The sequence below is a fragment of the Ceratosolen solmsi genome, unplaced genomic scaffold (assembly GCF_000503995.2).
Source record: "Ceratosolen solmsi marchali unplaced genomic scaffold, CerSol_1.0 scaffold5, whole genome shotgun sequence".
Lineage (NCBI taxonomy): Eukaryota > Metazoa > Arthropoda > Insecta > Hymenoptera > Agaonidae > Ceratosolen > Ceratosolen solmsi.
The window spans coordinates 346,756-365,854 of record NW_011948454.1 but is presented as its reverse complement, the minus strand read 5'-3'; the positions used below and the strand labels follow the sequence as shown (position 1 = coordinate 365,854).

The 19,099-nt window shown below is 22.7% G+C and overlaps 1 protein-coding gene across 1 annotated transcript in view; it reads right to left on the bottom strand.

Moving 5' to 3' along the window:
• Prosap (SH3 and multiple ankyrin repeat domains prosap) overlaps positions 1 to 13,983 on the bottom strand; it is an 82,879-nt gene extending 68,896 nt beyond the window's left edge. Inside the window, exon 1 of the mRNA XM_011505252.1 lies at positions 13,891 to 13,983. The gene's annotated coding sequence lies outside the window, so the exon portion shown is untranslated. The remainder of the gene's footprint in view (positions 1 to 13,890) is intronic.
• Positions 13,984 to 19,099: the final 5,116 nt, after the last annotated feature.

Genomic DNA, 19,099 nt, shown 5'->3' with positions numbered 1-19,099 from the left:
ATTGATAAAATATACTGAAAATTTTAAAAATTCAAGAACAACTGTAATGTTCATAAAAATAATTACTATAATTATATATTTTTTAAATATATATTTTAAATATATATTTAAAATAACTTGATCTGAAATTAAAAACCGTCATTTTCATATTATATACTTTTTTATGATGAATTAAGTAGTGATTTAAAAGAAAAAAAATAAAACCGCAATTTCTCTTTATAAATTTATACTACTACATTAATTTGATTTGAATACGCTTCGCCGAAAAAAATGTAAAATTATTTTTATATCTGATTTTTCTTAATGCTTAATTTCAATATTTCAATCATATATAACAATTTCATAATTTCAATATTTCAATCATGTATAACAATTTCATAATTTCATAATAATATCATAGAAAGACTTTTTTAATGAAATTAACGAAGAGACAATGCTTTATACTTTTTACAATATAAATACACATTTTACATTCATGAATAGTACTAGTATATAATAAATATTGCAAAAAGTATGCTAAATTTAATTTGCTTATTGAATTTTTATTAATAGAATAACTTTAAAATAAGTATTACGAAATAAAAATTTAGATTTTAATAAAATTAAAATATAAAACTGTTTAAAATTTTTTACGTATTTATATAAAATATTTTATTTATCGTATATATTTAAGAATAAATTTATTTTATAAAAATTATAATTTTATATAGTAGACTATCAGTAAATTGCTTAATCCATAAAATAAATCTATGATCCACTATATTCTTATTTGAGCGCATGCGCGCAGTATTAGTACATTACACGATAGGTGTGTAACCGTTAAAGCAGAAGCTCTTATATATTTTATATAAATAAGAGCCAACCAGGCCAACAGAAATGTTTAGTAACATTAAAAGAAATATTTCTGATAATTAAAGTAGAATCAGCAAAATAAGAGTTTTATATTAATCTTGAAAAATATAAATAATTAAGACGAGTGTGTGTATTGGTCATTCTTCTTAAGTACAGATCTTACAAAAATTTATCGACATATGAAATTCGGCATATGATCTAACAATGATTTCGTTCACCTTATCTGTAAATCATTACCAATCCCGGATTATAAAATGCGTTTAAAAAAAGTAATTGATATCAATAGATTTTTATGTACAAGTCAACCTATGTTCCTCAATAATTTTATAATAACATTAATAATTAATAATAATTTTCTTTATAATTCTTCTTTGTAATTAAATTTAAATAAAATGTTTTTCTCCAACTAAAATAAAAATAAGCTGTAAAATCGTATACTATTATATGTGCGAGAAGATAATTTCCTTTCCCCCTTACTTCTATCGAATAGATGTAAATGAGTTATAAATTAAAAAGGCATTTACTATTTGTAAATTAAATTATTTTTCATAATGTGAATGATAAATCGATAGAATTAAAAAAGTTGCAGCGCAGAAGCAAATCGATTGATAATTCCCTTTCAGTACCACAAATGATATTTCACTGCTAAAACTTCTTTCATAATTGATCCTAATAGGAGATTTTACCTGGATTGAATGGGTATTATACTCTTGCTATTTTTTCTTCTCTCCCAATGATAAAATTAGTCACTCCATAGCACTTTGTAACCCAACATAAACATTCACTGGCGTAAACACATTCGTTACACTGTAGCTTCGTACTTGATCTCACACTCCTTATTGACTTGTATCCGCATTCCGACAGCACATAAATATAGATGTAAGAGCACCGTAATTTTAAGATAATAACAGGAAGGAAGCAGGTGTTTGCGAATTTTGTGAAAGAACTCATCTGTACGAACAATTTCTCGACCAATCCTCTGCAGGGCGCATCTCACAACTGCACTCCACCGGTTAGATGGCGCTTCAGTACCGACATTCGCCGCTGCCAACGCCACTGTACGCTCCCACCGCCAACAGCACGCGAGTAAGAAAGGATGCAGTTACCAAGCCAACGCTAGCAGATCGACCAAAAGTATTCCAAATATATGTATTTCAATATTGACTTTCCTACATCAAACATACTCGTTCATTGAATTTTTCTTATTCATCTGTTCATCAGAACATATATCGTTATATTAGACTATAGTTGTGAAGATTATTATTCAATTTTTATAATTTTATTTAATATACAGCTCAACTTTTCTTTCTGATTTCTCTGTAACGTTATTTTTTCATACAAATAATGTTATGTAAATATAAGAAACTGTTTAACATTCATTAAAATTGTAATATATATCCCAGTCTAATATAAATTGGTCAAATAAATTTTTGTATTGAACAATACTGTTAATTGGAAATTAATTAGAAATTAATACATTTTCTTAATTTATTATTTTATGATTTTCACTCAACAGTTACACTTAACATTTATATTTGGCTTATTATATCTTTAAATTAAACTAAATATAAATATAGCATTTAAACTATAAGTTTATATAGTTGATTAAAAATATTCATTTATTAAAGCTTAAAATAATTTAAGAATTTAAAATAAAAATGATTTTAATTGTATTTATTAAAATTTAATGTATTTTTACAAATTCTAGCGAATTAACCAAACTTAAAATGTTGTAAAAAAATGAATTAAACTTATAAATTGGTTATAAGTTCGTTGTATTTTTATTTATAAAATATTATAGTAAATTAATTTTTGAAATATTTGATATGTAATTGATATATGAATTAATGAATATGAAATAAATTACGAATAATCATTTTATAAATAAAAATGGAATTAAGGTATAGAATATGTAATCACTTAAATTTTTAAATAAGAAATATTTTAAGATTTTCTACAAAAATTAAGTACCTACTTAATTAAAAATTAGTGCATTAATTAAAATAAAAAGACAAAAGTAAATAAACGTAAGAAAATGAGTAAATGAGAGAGAGAGAGAGAATGGAAAGAACAAAAAAGAGATAGGAGAAAGAAGAAGAAGAAGAAGCAGAGAGAGAGAGAGAGAGAGAGAGAGAGAGAGAGAGAGAGAGAAGAGAAAGAAAATTAACTGATTTTATAAGAACCAAGATTGCAAAATATTTTCTTATGTCGTCTCCTGGAAAAGCGAAAATGAAAGCACTAAAAATCCTACAATTAATTTCGTAATGAGTATGGCTTCATACTCATGCGTACTTTTGTATTCCACTTAATATTTACTTTTTTATATTAATATGTATAAATATAAACTAGCTTAAGATAATTTTATAATACAGCCACGATATTTAATAATAAAAAAGGTTTACTAAATGAAAAAATTATTGAAAACAATTGAATATTTTTATTAGGTCTTTGAATTTTATTATCAATTTAATTGATACGTACATATTAATAATAATATTAAAAATATAGTTATGATAAAAAATTAAAATTTGCTATTTTTAACTAATATAATTAACGTAACTTTACTACGGTGATGGATCTTCAATTTCTTATTTATGTGGAAAAATTAATTATATACACTTGATAATGCGAAAATACCTTTTTGAATATTAATTATTACTGAGTCGATAATATTTATTTCTTTTTCCATTTCAAATTACAGGTTAACATATCCTAAACAATATCCTAATAACCCAAAAAAAAGTACATATTTCATTTAAGAAGATATTTAAAACTTTTTGTGTAATTGAACAGAATATAATCAGCCTTTATACTTTTAATAACAATTAACGACAATATTTACGTATCTAGTTTATATTCTACATTATACAGTACACGCTTTAATCATATGTAGAATTTTGCATGAAAGCAAAGTAAATGATGAAAAGTCGAATACATTATATAAATAATATACACTATAATGGATAATTAAAAACTAAATATGTAAAAAAACGTACTATTAAATTTAAATATTCGAATATTTGAGAACATTCGAAACAATTTTTATTTCATTTATTACTTCATTTAATAGATAAAATAGTAATATAAAAATTAAGTTTTTATATACAAAAATCATTAATATTTAATAATTTTAAATACAAAAATTAATAATAGTAAACATTCGTAATTTGTTGTATTTTATTTTATTCAAAATTCATTATGTTAATTTTTCTTTATACAAAATCAATACTAATGTTAATATATCCACATAATTAGATGTTGTTAAGAACTATATAAAATGTATTGAATATTTGAGAATTAACAAATCGTATATACATAAAAATTTAATGGTAAGTACAAAACTACTACAAAACTACATTTGTATTATCAAAATTTTCAAAACTATTAATTATTGATCTCTTTATTTATTATTATTATTATATGTGTTTAATTGTTACTGATTATATACAGTCATGTTAACATGAAGTAATAATGTTTATAACATTTTATTGAGTACGCATTCCAAAATTTAAAGTGCAACAAAAAATAATTAATATTTTACTATTTTATAAAAATTTTAAATATAAATATATTCATAACATTTAAATATTAATATTTTTACAAATGAATGTACAATTTTGCTAGATTGGTTTCATTAATACCATATCAGTTTTTTTAATATCAACAATTATAACATTAATAATTTATTGAAAATTATTTAAATAAAGCTTACGAAAATAAAAAATCTTATTCCCTATAAAAAATAGATTATAAAAAGTTTTAAAAGATTCTAAGTTTTCCTAAATTTCAGATAAAATCATTGGTAAAATTTCTATTAATTAGACAGCACCTTTTACAATTCTTCTTTTAATTTTTATATTCCATATATAATTGTAAAAAATATAATTGTAAGAACTATACTTTATCATAAAAGACTTAACTAGTACTATTTAAGATCTTTTATTAATGAACTCAGTCAGAAGCGAGAATTGTTTGTATGTGATCTAGCAAAGTCAAATAAACGATTTGCTCTACATGCATTTATTAAAATGTTATAAGACATCTCAGAATTATATTAGTATAACCACGATTAAGATAACCATTAATAATTATACTTTCAAAGTTATTATATACTTAATACGCAACAATTTTATAACCTGGAGTCATTTTGTGCTTAAAATCTATTTTAAAATGCATTTCGAAATAATGATCATAGAAAGTGAATAATATATTTTGTATTAAAAATCGTTAACTAACATTTATTAACATTTATTAACACAACAATTAATTAACATAAATTCTTATATTTTCAGTTGAATAGCATCATTAAAAACAAATCGACTCTACATTGTCAATTTAGAGTTATTTTAGAATTTTGTAAACTTATTTTAGTTTAAAAAGTTAAGAACGTTTTAAAAGTCAAGAATTTGCACAGAATTCAATAAAAATATTATTAGACATTATTCAAAACTAAATTCACTATTAATATATATTAATAGTATTTTTATAATAATATATTAATAATATTAATAGGATAACACGTTAAATCTTCAATTGTAAAATATTCAAGATTTTTTTATAAAACAAAATTTAACTAAGATAGACAATTTTTATTTGGTTAATTACAGTTCCAAAATACAAAATAAATTAATTAATACAAACAAAAAAATATTGATTAGCATTTACTTATATCCGTTTTAATCCTTTACTTGAATATTTAGAATAATATTCATAATGAAGCTTGACATTGTTGTTTTCTTTATGCTCACTCTTCTCGATAAGAGGATAACAGGAAACTTTCAAGAAATTTATTCTATAGACTTGTACATATTTAGTTATTAGCATGATTCGAAAAGCGAAATGGTAGAGTCTGTACTATAATTAGAATTAATGAAATAACGAAAGAAATTCATCTCTAACAACACCAAAATGAAATCAAAACAAACATGCTTTTTCTCTTTTTTTTCTTTCAATTAATTTTTAAAACAGATTTTTAGACTTTTTTTATTAAAATTACATAATATTACATTTACAAAGGGACTCATGAATCATTAATAAATTTTAATATTAAATATTGTAACAATCATAATTTATTTTTGTTAATTAATTATGTGTTGATTATTTATATTTATATATTATAAATTGTAACAATTATAATGCAATAAATAGTTGTAAGAATTAATTTATATTAAATTGGAAATCTACTACACAATAACATATAAATATTTCTAAAATAATGAAAATACTACAATGAAAATGATTTTATTTCCATCTCCTGTGGTGAAAGTATACTTGGTAATGCACTTTAGTAAAACGAGTATTTCCATTATCATGCTGCTTATTTCAGGTCAGAGCGATACGTCTATTTACATAGGGACTAAATTTTCCTAAATATGTCTAAATCAATATATAGTTACATTAATAAATATAAATATTATGCAATACTGTATAGTCATTATGTTATATAAATGTTATATTTAAGTAATTTAAGATGTCTATTCTGTAAGTTGTATAAATAATTCTTTGAACATGCTTATAAATCTAAAGTCAGCGTCTAACGAATTCAATATTATTAGACATTTCATGATGTTCAATGCACCAAAAACATTGTTTTAAAGTATAAAAACCAATATCTTTTGGAATAATATATTATGAAATTATTTCATTATATTATTCGTTGGTATTAATTTTAAAAGAAACAAAAAAATTAAATAATATAATTTTTATTTTATTAAAATTTATTTAAAATTAAATGCAATTTGAAAAATACATTCTTAGTCGTTCTTATTTAAAAGCTCTTAAATTTATTTGTAGAATTTTTAAAATCATTTAATACCATAGTTTTAATTCATGGCACACTAATCTTCATCAAAATTAATTAACTATATAGAAAATATTTTTTAGTCATAGAAGACTCAGAAAATAAATATACAAATTATTTTAATATCTATAATCGATTTTTATAATTTACACTTAACGTTGATATTAATTATGTAAATACTTTTCAATCATTCCAACAATTTTTTGTATTACCATAATATACTTTTTAATTTTTACTATTATTATACTAACAATATTGTTTGTGTTATTGTGATAAAAAACTTTATATTATTTACATAATTAACAATTAAAAAATATCAATTTTTCTTCATAATTTTTTAATAATTAATAATTTAGAGGTATTTAATATTCATAATAATTAGTAAACTTGTTAATAGGAATGTTTATAACTTTCTTTAATGTTCGTTCATGTAGAACTAAACTGCCAATAAATTACAGATATTCTCAAATATGTTTTTTTCTATTTTTATTATAATTTTTAATTTTAAAAAGAATGAAAGTTGCCTGTATAACGTTAATAAAACATTTGTGTAATAAAAAATTTTAAGGAATAATGGATTAATATTTACATTAAAATTTTATTATTGTAAATTGCTTAACAAAGGTTTGAACTTCAACTTAGAAATATATATATATATATATTAACTAATATTTTAATATAAAAGTTGAAATATTCAGTTCAAATTCTTCAATCAATGAAAATAAATAAAATTACTCCTCATCTATAAATTTTTATTCAATTCAGTTGTAATTAGTATTTAAAAATTTTTAATTATATTAGTATCTAAAAAAATGACTTCAGATTAATTTTATTTTAAACAATAAACAGATAAAATACTATATATTTTAATGATAACAAAATATTTGTTGGAAATCTCCTTGGGCTTATTAACAGCTTTTGATTAGCATAGTTTTATGTATGAAATAACATAAAATGCGAATAAAAGAGCAACTGTATTAATCTGTGTTTATAGATGATCGAAATACGGTAGTAAAAAATAGTTTTATTAATGAAATATGTTTAGTTAAACACAAATATTGTACAATCACAATTTTCCTTAATTGTGATACTTATATCATAATAATTAAAATAATTAACTGTATAATATTCAAAACAATAATAATTTGTTAGATTAGTAATGGAAAAAGTATGAAACAAAATCAACTTCTAAACTTTTTTTACTTTTTTCACTAAATGCTGTAATATGTATACGAAACTTAAAAAATTTAAATATACTGAAATAATAATAAAATATTCTGAAAATATGCTTTCAATTTTACGTAAAAATAATCAATGAGTATTCTACTGAATTCATTAAAAAATATTACATGATGCAATGAATGAATTATTATATAATTACAACAGTAATCTTATTTTTTATAAAAAATGTAATATTTTCGTATTAAATATATGCATTCCTGTATATAGTATTGCTTGTATATTTAAAAAATTATATTGGTGATGATAGGAAAGATAAATTTTTTTCTAGAGAATATACTTGATCATTAAGAAGATATATATATAACCTATAAATCATAAGAAATAAATTTAATTAGTTTTGTATAACTTTTTCGGAATAATAAAACATTAATTATTGTGAATAAACACCTACTTTTATATAACACAAACATATACATATTCGTTATCTCAATATTTTAAAAATTGCATGTTAAAAATTTCCACATATTTTGTAGGTATAATGTCAGATATCGACTTATAAAATTTGTTGCGTAATATATTTTAGATCCTTAATGAAACAAAGTGTATTTCATACATTTCTCAATCGCAGTTAAAATAATTTGCAGTAATTTTCTATTAAAGAAGATTAATACAAATAATAACACACTAGTGTAAATAATGACTATTAGTAAACCATTATCTATTTGTGTGATATATTACTATACTTAAGTTAATTAAGATTGTAAATATCTTAAACAAGTGCATTTCACTTTGAGAATAGAACAGGTACGAACCAAAACATCTTCAGATGTTTATTATTTAAGATTAATTTAGTTTTAGATTGTCATTTTTTTATTGTAGCCAGGTTTATATAATGGCAATATCAATATTTAAAACAACTTATTTCAGATAGCACATTGTTTTGAAATTTTCATTTTAAATCATTAATGTTGAAAATTTTCGTTTTATATAGACATTTTTTATTAGTAAAATAGAAGCAGTAATTTGTATTTCAATTGAATGTAGTACAGAAATATACATATCTATCAATTGAAGATTAAATGAAAATAAATTTACAAATATTATTAATTAAATAAGTTTCTATGTATAAAAGTTTTTAGATAAAATAAATTCTATCTTTAAAAGATACTTACATTTTAAATTATTTTATTACACTTAATTTTTTTTTAATTGAGTCAATGAATTAATATATTGTTATATTTGTTTGTATGTTGGATTCATGATCATATAGCAGTATGAATTATATGTTCCGTATTGTATTAATTATTCGCATACCAAAAGTTGAAGATATTCCTTTTTAATAAAAAATCTCCTACTTATTTAATGGGTGTTTATATTAAGAGAAATCTAGTAATATGGTACAAACTAAATGATATAGCTAATAAACATTATGTAAAATAAAAAATTTATTAAAAAATAGCTCCCTTCAGACAATATACTAAAAATTTTCTATTTAATTTCTTCTCCTTCGCATTTCACATCTTAACTTATTCAATGATTACCTATTATTAAATCTTATTAATAAATCAAATACCTGTTTTTGTGTTAATACATTCTCTCTCTCTCTCTCTCTCTCTCTCTCTCTCTCTCTCTGTCTCTCTTCAAGGCAAATAACATTTTAAACTTTATTTTTTGACTTGATATTGATTTCATATGATTTCTTTTTACATCTCTATATAATTTTAATACAATTTTAATCTCTTTATAATCTTGGGAAATAAAATTATTGTATATTATCTTAATATTATAGATATTTATTTTTAATAAATAATTTACTTATAATTTTATTTGTCCTTAACATTTGCATCCTATATGCATGCTTAATGATAATGTGTAAAAGTACCGACGATACTACCGAGAAATTACATTATGAATCCAGTTGACAAACTACTACTGGAAGATTTAATGATAAAACAGCGAGAATTAAATGGGAATATATTGAATAAATATCTGTATAGCAAAATTCAATTTTAAGTTAAAAAAAAATACCTACGAAAAACCAAAGCTATTGCAATATAGATGCAATATAGATATAGAATTATGCTGATTTTTATAATTATACAATATCTACTATAAACTTGACTAATTATTTATTCAATATTGAATTTAAATGCAACAACCAATCAAATCGATTACAAATCTCAGTTTTAGAAAATATTTATTCCAATGTTATATAATATATTTATATAGATGAACATAATCTAAGAACATATAAAAATATTTTGCATTTGATATATTTAAATCAACTTAATATTATTTATTTTTTTATATTTTAATAATTTTTTATTTTTTATATTTTACGTTAATTAGGTAACTCGGAGATTTTTGCAATTTTTTAATATTGTATACACTTTAATTCTTTTTTTTATTTTTATAATCATCAAAATATTATGATTTATCTTACAAATCAAAATATATAATTTAGATCTCTAATTAATTACCTATTTTTTAACTTGAATTATAAGCATGCTATAATTAAATATATAATATTTAACTTCTTATAAAAATTAATAAAACAATAATAAACAAATATAATATAATGTTAATAGTTATAAATATAATATCATAATATATATTTATTACGTAGTCATTAGAAGCTAATAATTTATGGTATTATAAAATTATCGTGATTACTCTTTGCTTAATTTGAGATTTTAAAAGTAATTTTGCTACCATTTTAATGTAGTCTAAATATATATTATTTAAAAATAGTGGCAAATCATTGAATAATATTTTTTAATAAATCTAATAAATAATATTTTTTATATGCTTAATCAATTATAACATAACACCGTGAAATAGTAAAATAGTATTTTTAATAATATTTCTTCTTATATTTTATATTTTATATTTCATATGCATAAATTTGTACTATACTATTTCACTACTCTTTACTTATTTAATGAAATTTCTAAAATAATGTGGTATTCAAATTCTTTAAATCGTTACAAAACACAAATTGTATATTTATATATAATATATAATTACCTGAATAGTGTTATATTTTTATTCTTGTTAAAACTAATCTGGTATAAAATCATTAATATATTTAGAGAACATTGCTAATAAATTATTAAAATTTTTTATGTATGTATTATTATTAATAAGATATAAAATGAATATTAACCATACTATAAATTTAGATCAGAAAATAAGAAACTATTTATTCTAAATTTAAGCTTTGCGGTACAGTACTTTAATAATACGTGGAAAAAATTTTTGCAATAATTTAAATTTGTTATATTTATTTAGAAATATATTTATAAAAAAGTATTTAGATACAAATATAAATAATTGTACGTTTATAATTTACATTATATAATTAAAGCATCTAACATTGAGAATATCACATTCATATACATATCTTACACATTATTAACCACATAAATCCTTCCTCTCTCAATATATTTTAAAGAGCTCTCTTGTTTTATCTATAGCAAATTTAAAAAATATATCACTGTAGTTTCATTTATTAGTAAACGGAGATTTTAAATAACACTTATTGTATATAAATGAGAGTATTTAGTTTGTATGCCCAATCTCCTCATGTAAGTCTATGCAATAAATTAATTAAATGAACAATTGATTGTATCCGCCATATCTGCCACTTTATTGAATTATCTTTCATTTATTTTCATGTTGCGTATGCATTATTCATGTTACTGTTTTTATTCGTCACACTGCTCATTCTTTGCCACTTGTATCAGTGGAGGTAACAATTGTCACTACATGCTCACATACGTTTACTTTTATACGTATTTAATACAAAAATTGTAGCAATAATTTTTATATATTACGTTAAATTTTGCAAATATTTTTCACCTTTTTTATATTTTATATTGCAAGAAAAATTACGTGCGCATAGAACAAGATAAATGTTAATGTTTTGCTTGATAATTTGTTTGGTAAACTAATAACTAATATTTTGCTAAAAAATTTACTTGGGTAAACTAATCGAATTTTATTTAATTTTTTCACTACTATTTATTACGTGTTAATTTATACTAAGGTTTAAGATAAATGTATAATGTTAAATTCTATAAAATATAATACAAATATAATACAAATAAAAAACAAACTTTAACATTCAGTTGTAGATCAATGCACATCAATTGTAGATTTCAATAATTTACTGTAATCGGAAGTATACTGATTAGAAAATTATCTATTTCCCTTTTAACACCACTTTGATTACATCCTAGGAAATTATCAATTTAGGATAATAAATTGTACATGTTAGAAGCTTAAAACTGAATTTCAAAGTAATAATAATACATTTTATAACAATTACAATTATTATATCCAATTATTATTATATACAATTATTTTGTATGAACATAAAAAATGTGTTCAAATGTGACCTTAATTTTGCTCATTTCGGTGTTAATCTAAAAATTATTGGAATAACATGTATTAATTAACTACAAACAAGTTTTTTTTGTGGTATATAGCATTATCGCGTCAATACTTTGTAACTGCTACTATCATAAACAAAGCGATGCTTTAAAACAAAAAGTGAAAAAAAGGATTTGAAGAGAGTGAGTGAATAATACCAAGATTTAAAGCGAAACCAAAATATTTATTCAGATAACCAATACCGGATATTATTCATATTATTTGAATAGATCAAATACTATCAGTTAATTCATAATGTTTCACAAGTTTTTGTGAATATAAATTTTTTTCCTGTTCAACTCTCAAAATAACCCTCAAAATACTCCAAGTTTAAATTATTAATCAAAAGTTGTGAACCTGACTTCCATCGATTTTTTATTAAAAAAAAAGATTTTCCTACTTAACTACTTCTTACAACCATTATAAACTTACTTCATATTTGAAATTATTACTATAAGTTCACATATATTTATTCAAATGAATAATCTACATTAAATAAATGTAGTTTCAACGAGTTTTGTAACAAATATTTGAAGTATTTCTTTTATTTAATACACTTACATTATTGTCTTACAAAATTTTTAACAATAGCTTACCTGAATCCATAAAAAACATACTGACAGATTCAGTGATGATATAATAATAATGTATTTGCAAATATCATGACTCGCTTAAATACAATAGACAATAATACGAAAACATATAGTTACAATAATGAGAAAACATAAACAAATATTATTTTTCAGCTTATCGATTATTTTCACATAAGATCGCAAATAGTATAACATGAACTAAAAAGCCTCTCTCTTCCTCCATTGTCACATTATATTATTTATCTATTTCATTTATATGATGTATATGAAAATAGTATATTTGTAAAAAAACTAATCCAGCTCATCAATGAGCTATTCAACCACCTGAACTTTGTAAAAATAAGCTATGTAAACCCATACATTATGTATCAACGAGTGAAACCTATCAAACATTTACAATTTTTTACTCTTCACTGCTATATGAAAATTCAAAAATAACATACCGCGAAAATATTAAAATATTAGAAGGATTCCCACTTTAGATATCAATCGAATTCTATGTAAATAAAGACAGTGAGAAATCCAAACATTATGAGACTACAAACGATAATATAGCAAACTTATTTTATAAGAAATGAGACAAGTCTCCATCAAGGTTTGAAGAAAGACACACAGAGTTAAATATTTACAAAATGCTCGAAGAATGCCGTGCTAATCTACCACGAAGAAACTTAGACAATACTAAAACTGAAAATTAAAAAAGCAATTTAATCATAAAGAGAATAGTGACAGTGCTCATAGTCATTGGAAATGTTATAAGAATTCATAAAAGTCATCCTCAACTATATAATAAAAATGTCAGCAAAGGAACTCCATTATTGTATATTTCGATGATGATTAAATAGACATTAAAATTTGTTTTCACGAAATCGAAAATTTTTTAGCAAACAATATTTATTTTAATGAAAACGGGTACGTGATAGAGATATTCGTCATAAATATAAGTAATACATGTTACATTTTGATCTCAATTGGTTTGCCTCAAGAAAGAACCGATGCTCTCCCGATAAAAAGGCATTGAGTACTCACGTCAGATCGCATTGTACCGACCTCTTCCATGTTAAATATTATGATTCAGTCTGCTCGTCATCCACTACTTTCTCGTATAAATTTTCCGATTCTTCGCAGCACCATTTTTTTCTCTATAACATTAAAATGCAACATAATATACACTGATATAAAAATGATAGATTTTTGGTATATGTCATAATTCTCTAATATAACTCAGAAAAGAAATCACATCATAAACTCTTTTCTATTCAAATAATAAGCGTTTCCTTTTCGTATTAAGTCTCGGTCCCTCTTAGAGATATATAAGAGCAAAAAGGCAAAAATATAAAATATACACACGTATAAATAATTAAAATAATTAATTTTACTTACTATAAAATACATTATTCAATATAATAAATGTATTAATCATTATTGTTATGCTTATAACTTAAATAACAAAATTTTTATTGCGGCTTTAATAATTCAATTATGCGAAACAAATACAGTGTTTAAACATTATGAATTTATATATAGTTATATTCATGAATGTTATTTTAAAAATTAAATAAAGAACAGTATACTAACAAGTTAAAATAATATACTTAATAATATACTTAAAATAATATTCGTATTTATAAATTTTGCTAATTAATATTAACTTACAAGAATCTAGAGTCTTATAATGTCGAATTTCAGTCTTTCATTTATAAAAAAAAACAAATATTGATTTATTGGTACAATATAAAACATGACAAATTAATGACAAAGAACAGTAATTTAATAAATAAAAATTAACAAAAAATTAGTTCTTTTTCTTGTACAACTTTTATGACGATGATAGTGCAGTGCATCGAATGATTAGACTGAGCGTCGTTTAATTACACGATGATTCGAGTTATCCTATTTAATGATACGAATAACTTCAATTCTTAGAAAAAATATATATAAGGCTTATGACAATAATAACGATGCGGTCGATAGCAATAAAATTACTCAAAAGTGAAGTTAGATTTATATAAAGCTAAACATTAAATAACAAAAATGGCGTGGTTATTCAATTTGATGATAGTAACAATGATAATTAAATACTTTGTGTTAAGAGAGAATTCAGTTCATTTATGAATAAAATAAAAATTTTAATATTTTCATTGGGAATGAGTATTAGTTTTTTTTATACTATTTTGTCACCGAAAACAAGCATATTTTAAAATTTTTATAGTTTCCTTGTGAACATTATTTGTGTAAAATTAATAATAATTAATTTAATAAAATTCAAAAAAGTTAATCAAGGATGAATTATTCACTACGGTTCTATACTGACCTATATTGTTTTGTAGCCCCCGCTACACTATCATTACTGCGGCACAGCGCCGACATTATTTCTCAGACCTCTGCAACTTGATTATTATCAGAACGCGGAGAAGGGTCCCGATTCTATTCGATGATACTTACGGCATTGCGCCGGCATTATCGGTTAAGCCTCTGCAACTTGATTATTATCAGACCGCGAAAGGAGGCGTCGATACTATTCGATGTTCCCCACAATTAATATCGCTAATAGTATAAACAGACCAGTCTTGCCTTGCACACCCGGACGACGTCCTACAGTTACTGCCAACTGTTAAAATCACGACGAGCTCAACAATTCTCACAACGACTAGTAATAACAACTACCAATCTAACATAACCTTAAATAAAAATCACTAAACCAATTGTGTTTATAATGAATTTAAACATTAACCTTTCACTCATCCCCCCTCTCCACCATTAAACCGGAGGTACAGTATAATCCATCCACCTTGGTCTTCTGACCATCCTGGTTGCTGGAATTCCAAAAATTTGCTATTTATTCACTATAGGTCCTACGCTGACGAGGCTTATCTTCGCGCCATTTGCCCCCACCTTGCCGATCCTAGCCTGTAACCAAGTATATGTCACATACGCACGAAGCACGCATCGGCAAGCCAATCTTCGCGACATTCAGTGCTCATCTCGCAAAAATATCGAAACCGCACGTGACACCAGCGCATGAAGCAATCGCAGAGACATCACGCGGCTCTACTCGAAGAAGTGGTAAGAGCTTTACAACCTCTCACTTGCCAGAGATAGCACCAGTGCCCTACGGCAAGAGGATCAGGAAATTTACAACTTCCTGCATCTGGTTAAGGCGCATGCTAAAGCCAAGTGTGATCTGCCAGAACCAAGAGTTCATCGATTGATATGAGCAACAAGAATCATTTCTGTATCTAGAAATTAACGGAATAAACAGCATAACAAACAGATGTGTTAATATTGAATTTAATACGCTATCCGTTCCACTTGCCCGCACACTTCAACCACATTACATCTCGTGGTCTCAGAGTTATTCTAAACATTATATATATATATATATATATTCACTTAATTTCTTACTGATTTAATATACTCTATAATTTATATGTAAAATGTAGAATATTTTAACATACTTTAGATAATTTTTTAAACTCGGAGATGATTCTATAAAAAGTAAAAACATCTATTTTAACTAAAAAATTTTATATTGTGGATTCGTTTATACATATAAATATGTTTAAAAATTAAAAACACATGTATCAAATAAAGTTAATATAAAAACTACATTGATAGTATAACTTTAATAATTTTATTATGAAAATTGTGTACCTAATTATTTTATAGTTGTATTCTAAAAAGGAGCACATTTACCAGTAGTGAAGAATATTGATATGTAATGTTACTAAAAAGAAGCTAAATACTATAGAATACTAAATAGACCGACTCTTTGAAATTATATAATTAATCTACATTATAGGTTACATTACACATTTAATACCAAAATTTTTATCCAAATTTTATATATAAAACACTATTTCTTTTCCGTTTATTCCGAACTCTATTTCATAAGATAATTTGTTGCTACACAGTAATTTATTTGCGCTTTAAAGAGTAAGGTCATACTCTTCGGAAATTATTTTAGAGCAGTAAACTTTTTCCTTCCAAAAAAAATACGATATTGAAAGAATGTAGAATTAGCAAAAGGCTTCCTGGTACTGTTACCTAACTTTACAATTTTTAACCTGAAATATATAATCCATATCTGTCGTTCGTTTTCAAATAGTTATAAGCATTATATTTACAAAACAACTAATGTATAATTATTATTTAATTTCGAAATATCAGAAAAATGTTGTTAATTAATTAAAATGTTGTCTTTATTTATTTCATTGAAATTATTGCATAAGAAGATCATTTTAAAAATAAACTTTAAAAAATATATTTTATAAATATTTTGAACCAATATATTTTTATTATATTTTTTATGTTATTGTAGGTATTTAATCAGAAATATTTCCAGATAATAAAAAATCTAAAATGATAACTGAGTATTATTAAATTATATTAATTTATACATTTTAAGAGTTCTGTTATCGTACATTAAAAAAAATTTTGCCAACATTGTATTCATAATGTCATGTCCATAAATAAAAATAACGCCAATTGGAAAAGTATATTATTTTATTGGATCTATGAGTAAGCCTAAATATACTTTTAATTGATACGATATAATGCAATTCAAGAATTATCAAATAAATATTTTGAATAAAATTACGAGTATAAATAAACATATTTATCTATCTCACATAAAAATGCCAATTAAACAACTTTTCTTAAAATATAAACTGTATAAATTATTTAATCTAAAAATATTTAATGATGTTATTGCTATTTAAATAATTTAAATATTTTTTAACAATCCTACTCTATTTAAGGTCATTAATTATTCGAAAAATTACGTTATATAATACTCATTTACTTATTGTTTAATTGTCATGAAGTTATATGAAGAAGTTATAAATAAAAATTAAAAAATTTAATTAAATATTGTAGCATTAAAGAACATTTCTTAAAAACAAATACAATACAATATAAAAACAATTTATTCTGTCTATTTAATAATTTGCTAATAAGTTACAAATATGTATATATATTATAAAATACGTTTGATTCGCATTATAAAACCGTTCCATTATCAATTCGCATTATCAATTCACCACGAATTTTATTATTGATCATAAACTAATTATAAATTAAAATTGATCATAAATTAATTAAAACTAATATTTGAAGAACGTTCCTTTAAGTAAAACACATTTATATTTTTAAAGTAATATTTAAAAACTTAAAAATAAATCTAAATAAATTAAAAACTTTTAGCAGATGTCTTAAAAATAATACAGTACAAATTATTTTTGAAAGTGGTTACAATAATTATCTATTTCATGCTCTTAATGTAAATATAAATTTAAATCTATTATAAAACTTTCAGATTTGAAAATAAATATTTACTTTGAAATTATATCTGAAAAGCAAACAAAGTATGATAGATATTTCACAACTATATACAAATTTGATATCAACGAATTAACTGGAGATACCAATTACATAAATCAATCGATTAAAAAGCTAAAAAGATAATATATATATATATATATATATATATATATATATATACAATTCAGTAAAATATAAAAAGGCAATATACAGTCAGTATTTTTAAATACTCGTATTAGAATGCACGATAAATTATTACACTATCGAAAGATGCATAAGGTCGAACTTATGCAATAACTTATTTATAATTATTATTATATCTGAGACATAAATTTACAGTATAATACATAGATGAATTACGTCAAATACTAATATATCTAAAGAATTTTAAAAAATCATCCTTTTTTCCAATATAATTTGAGTTCATTTAATTTTTCAATTTTATGTGATCCATCGTCATGCACAACAGTTGGATTTGATTATTTATCTTCATTAAAATAATAAATGAATAGATTATAGTTATTAGATAGAAATTATAGATTAGTTGTTATAAATACATGGGTATAAAATATAAACAAGTCTTATTAAATAAATTTTTTTAATAGTTTTTTAATATTCTGAACTTGAAAATTATTTAATTTAAAATGTATTTGCATTCGATACAAAATTGAATTGATTTCATGATCCAGCAGGTGAAACACTGCTGATTAAAGATTTCTGTTAGTTCTTATCAAAAGTAATAAGCATTAAATTTGAAAGTTTCTACAAGAATCCAAAGTTTCTACTCGCAGTTCCTAATATACAGATAGATAACTTGCTGTAAAGGTATAATCAAATAAAATGTAAATCATAGCACGGTACATACGATTAATTTGTAAAATTGATCTTATCATGATATTTCTATAATATACAATAT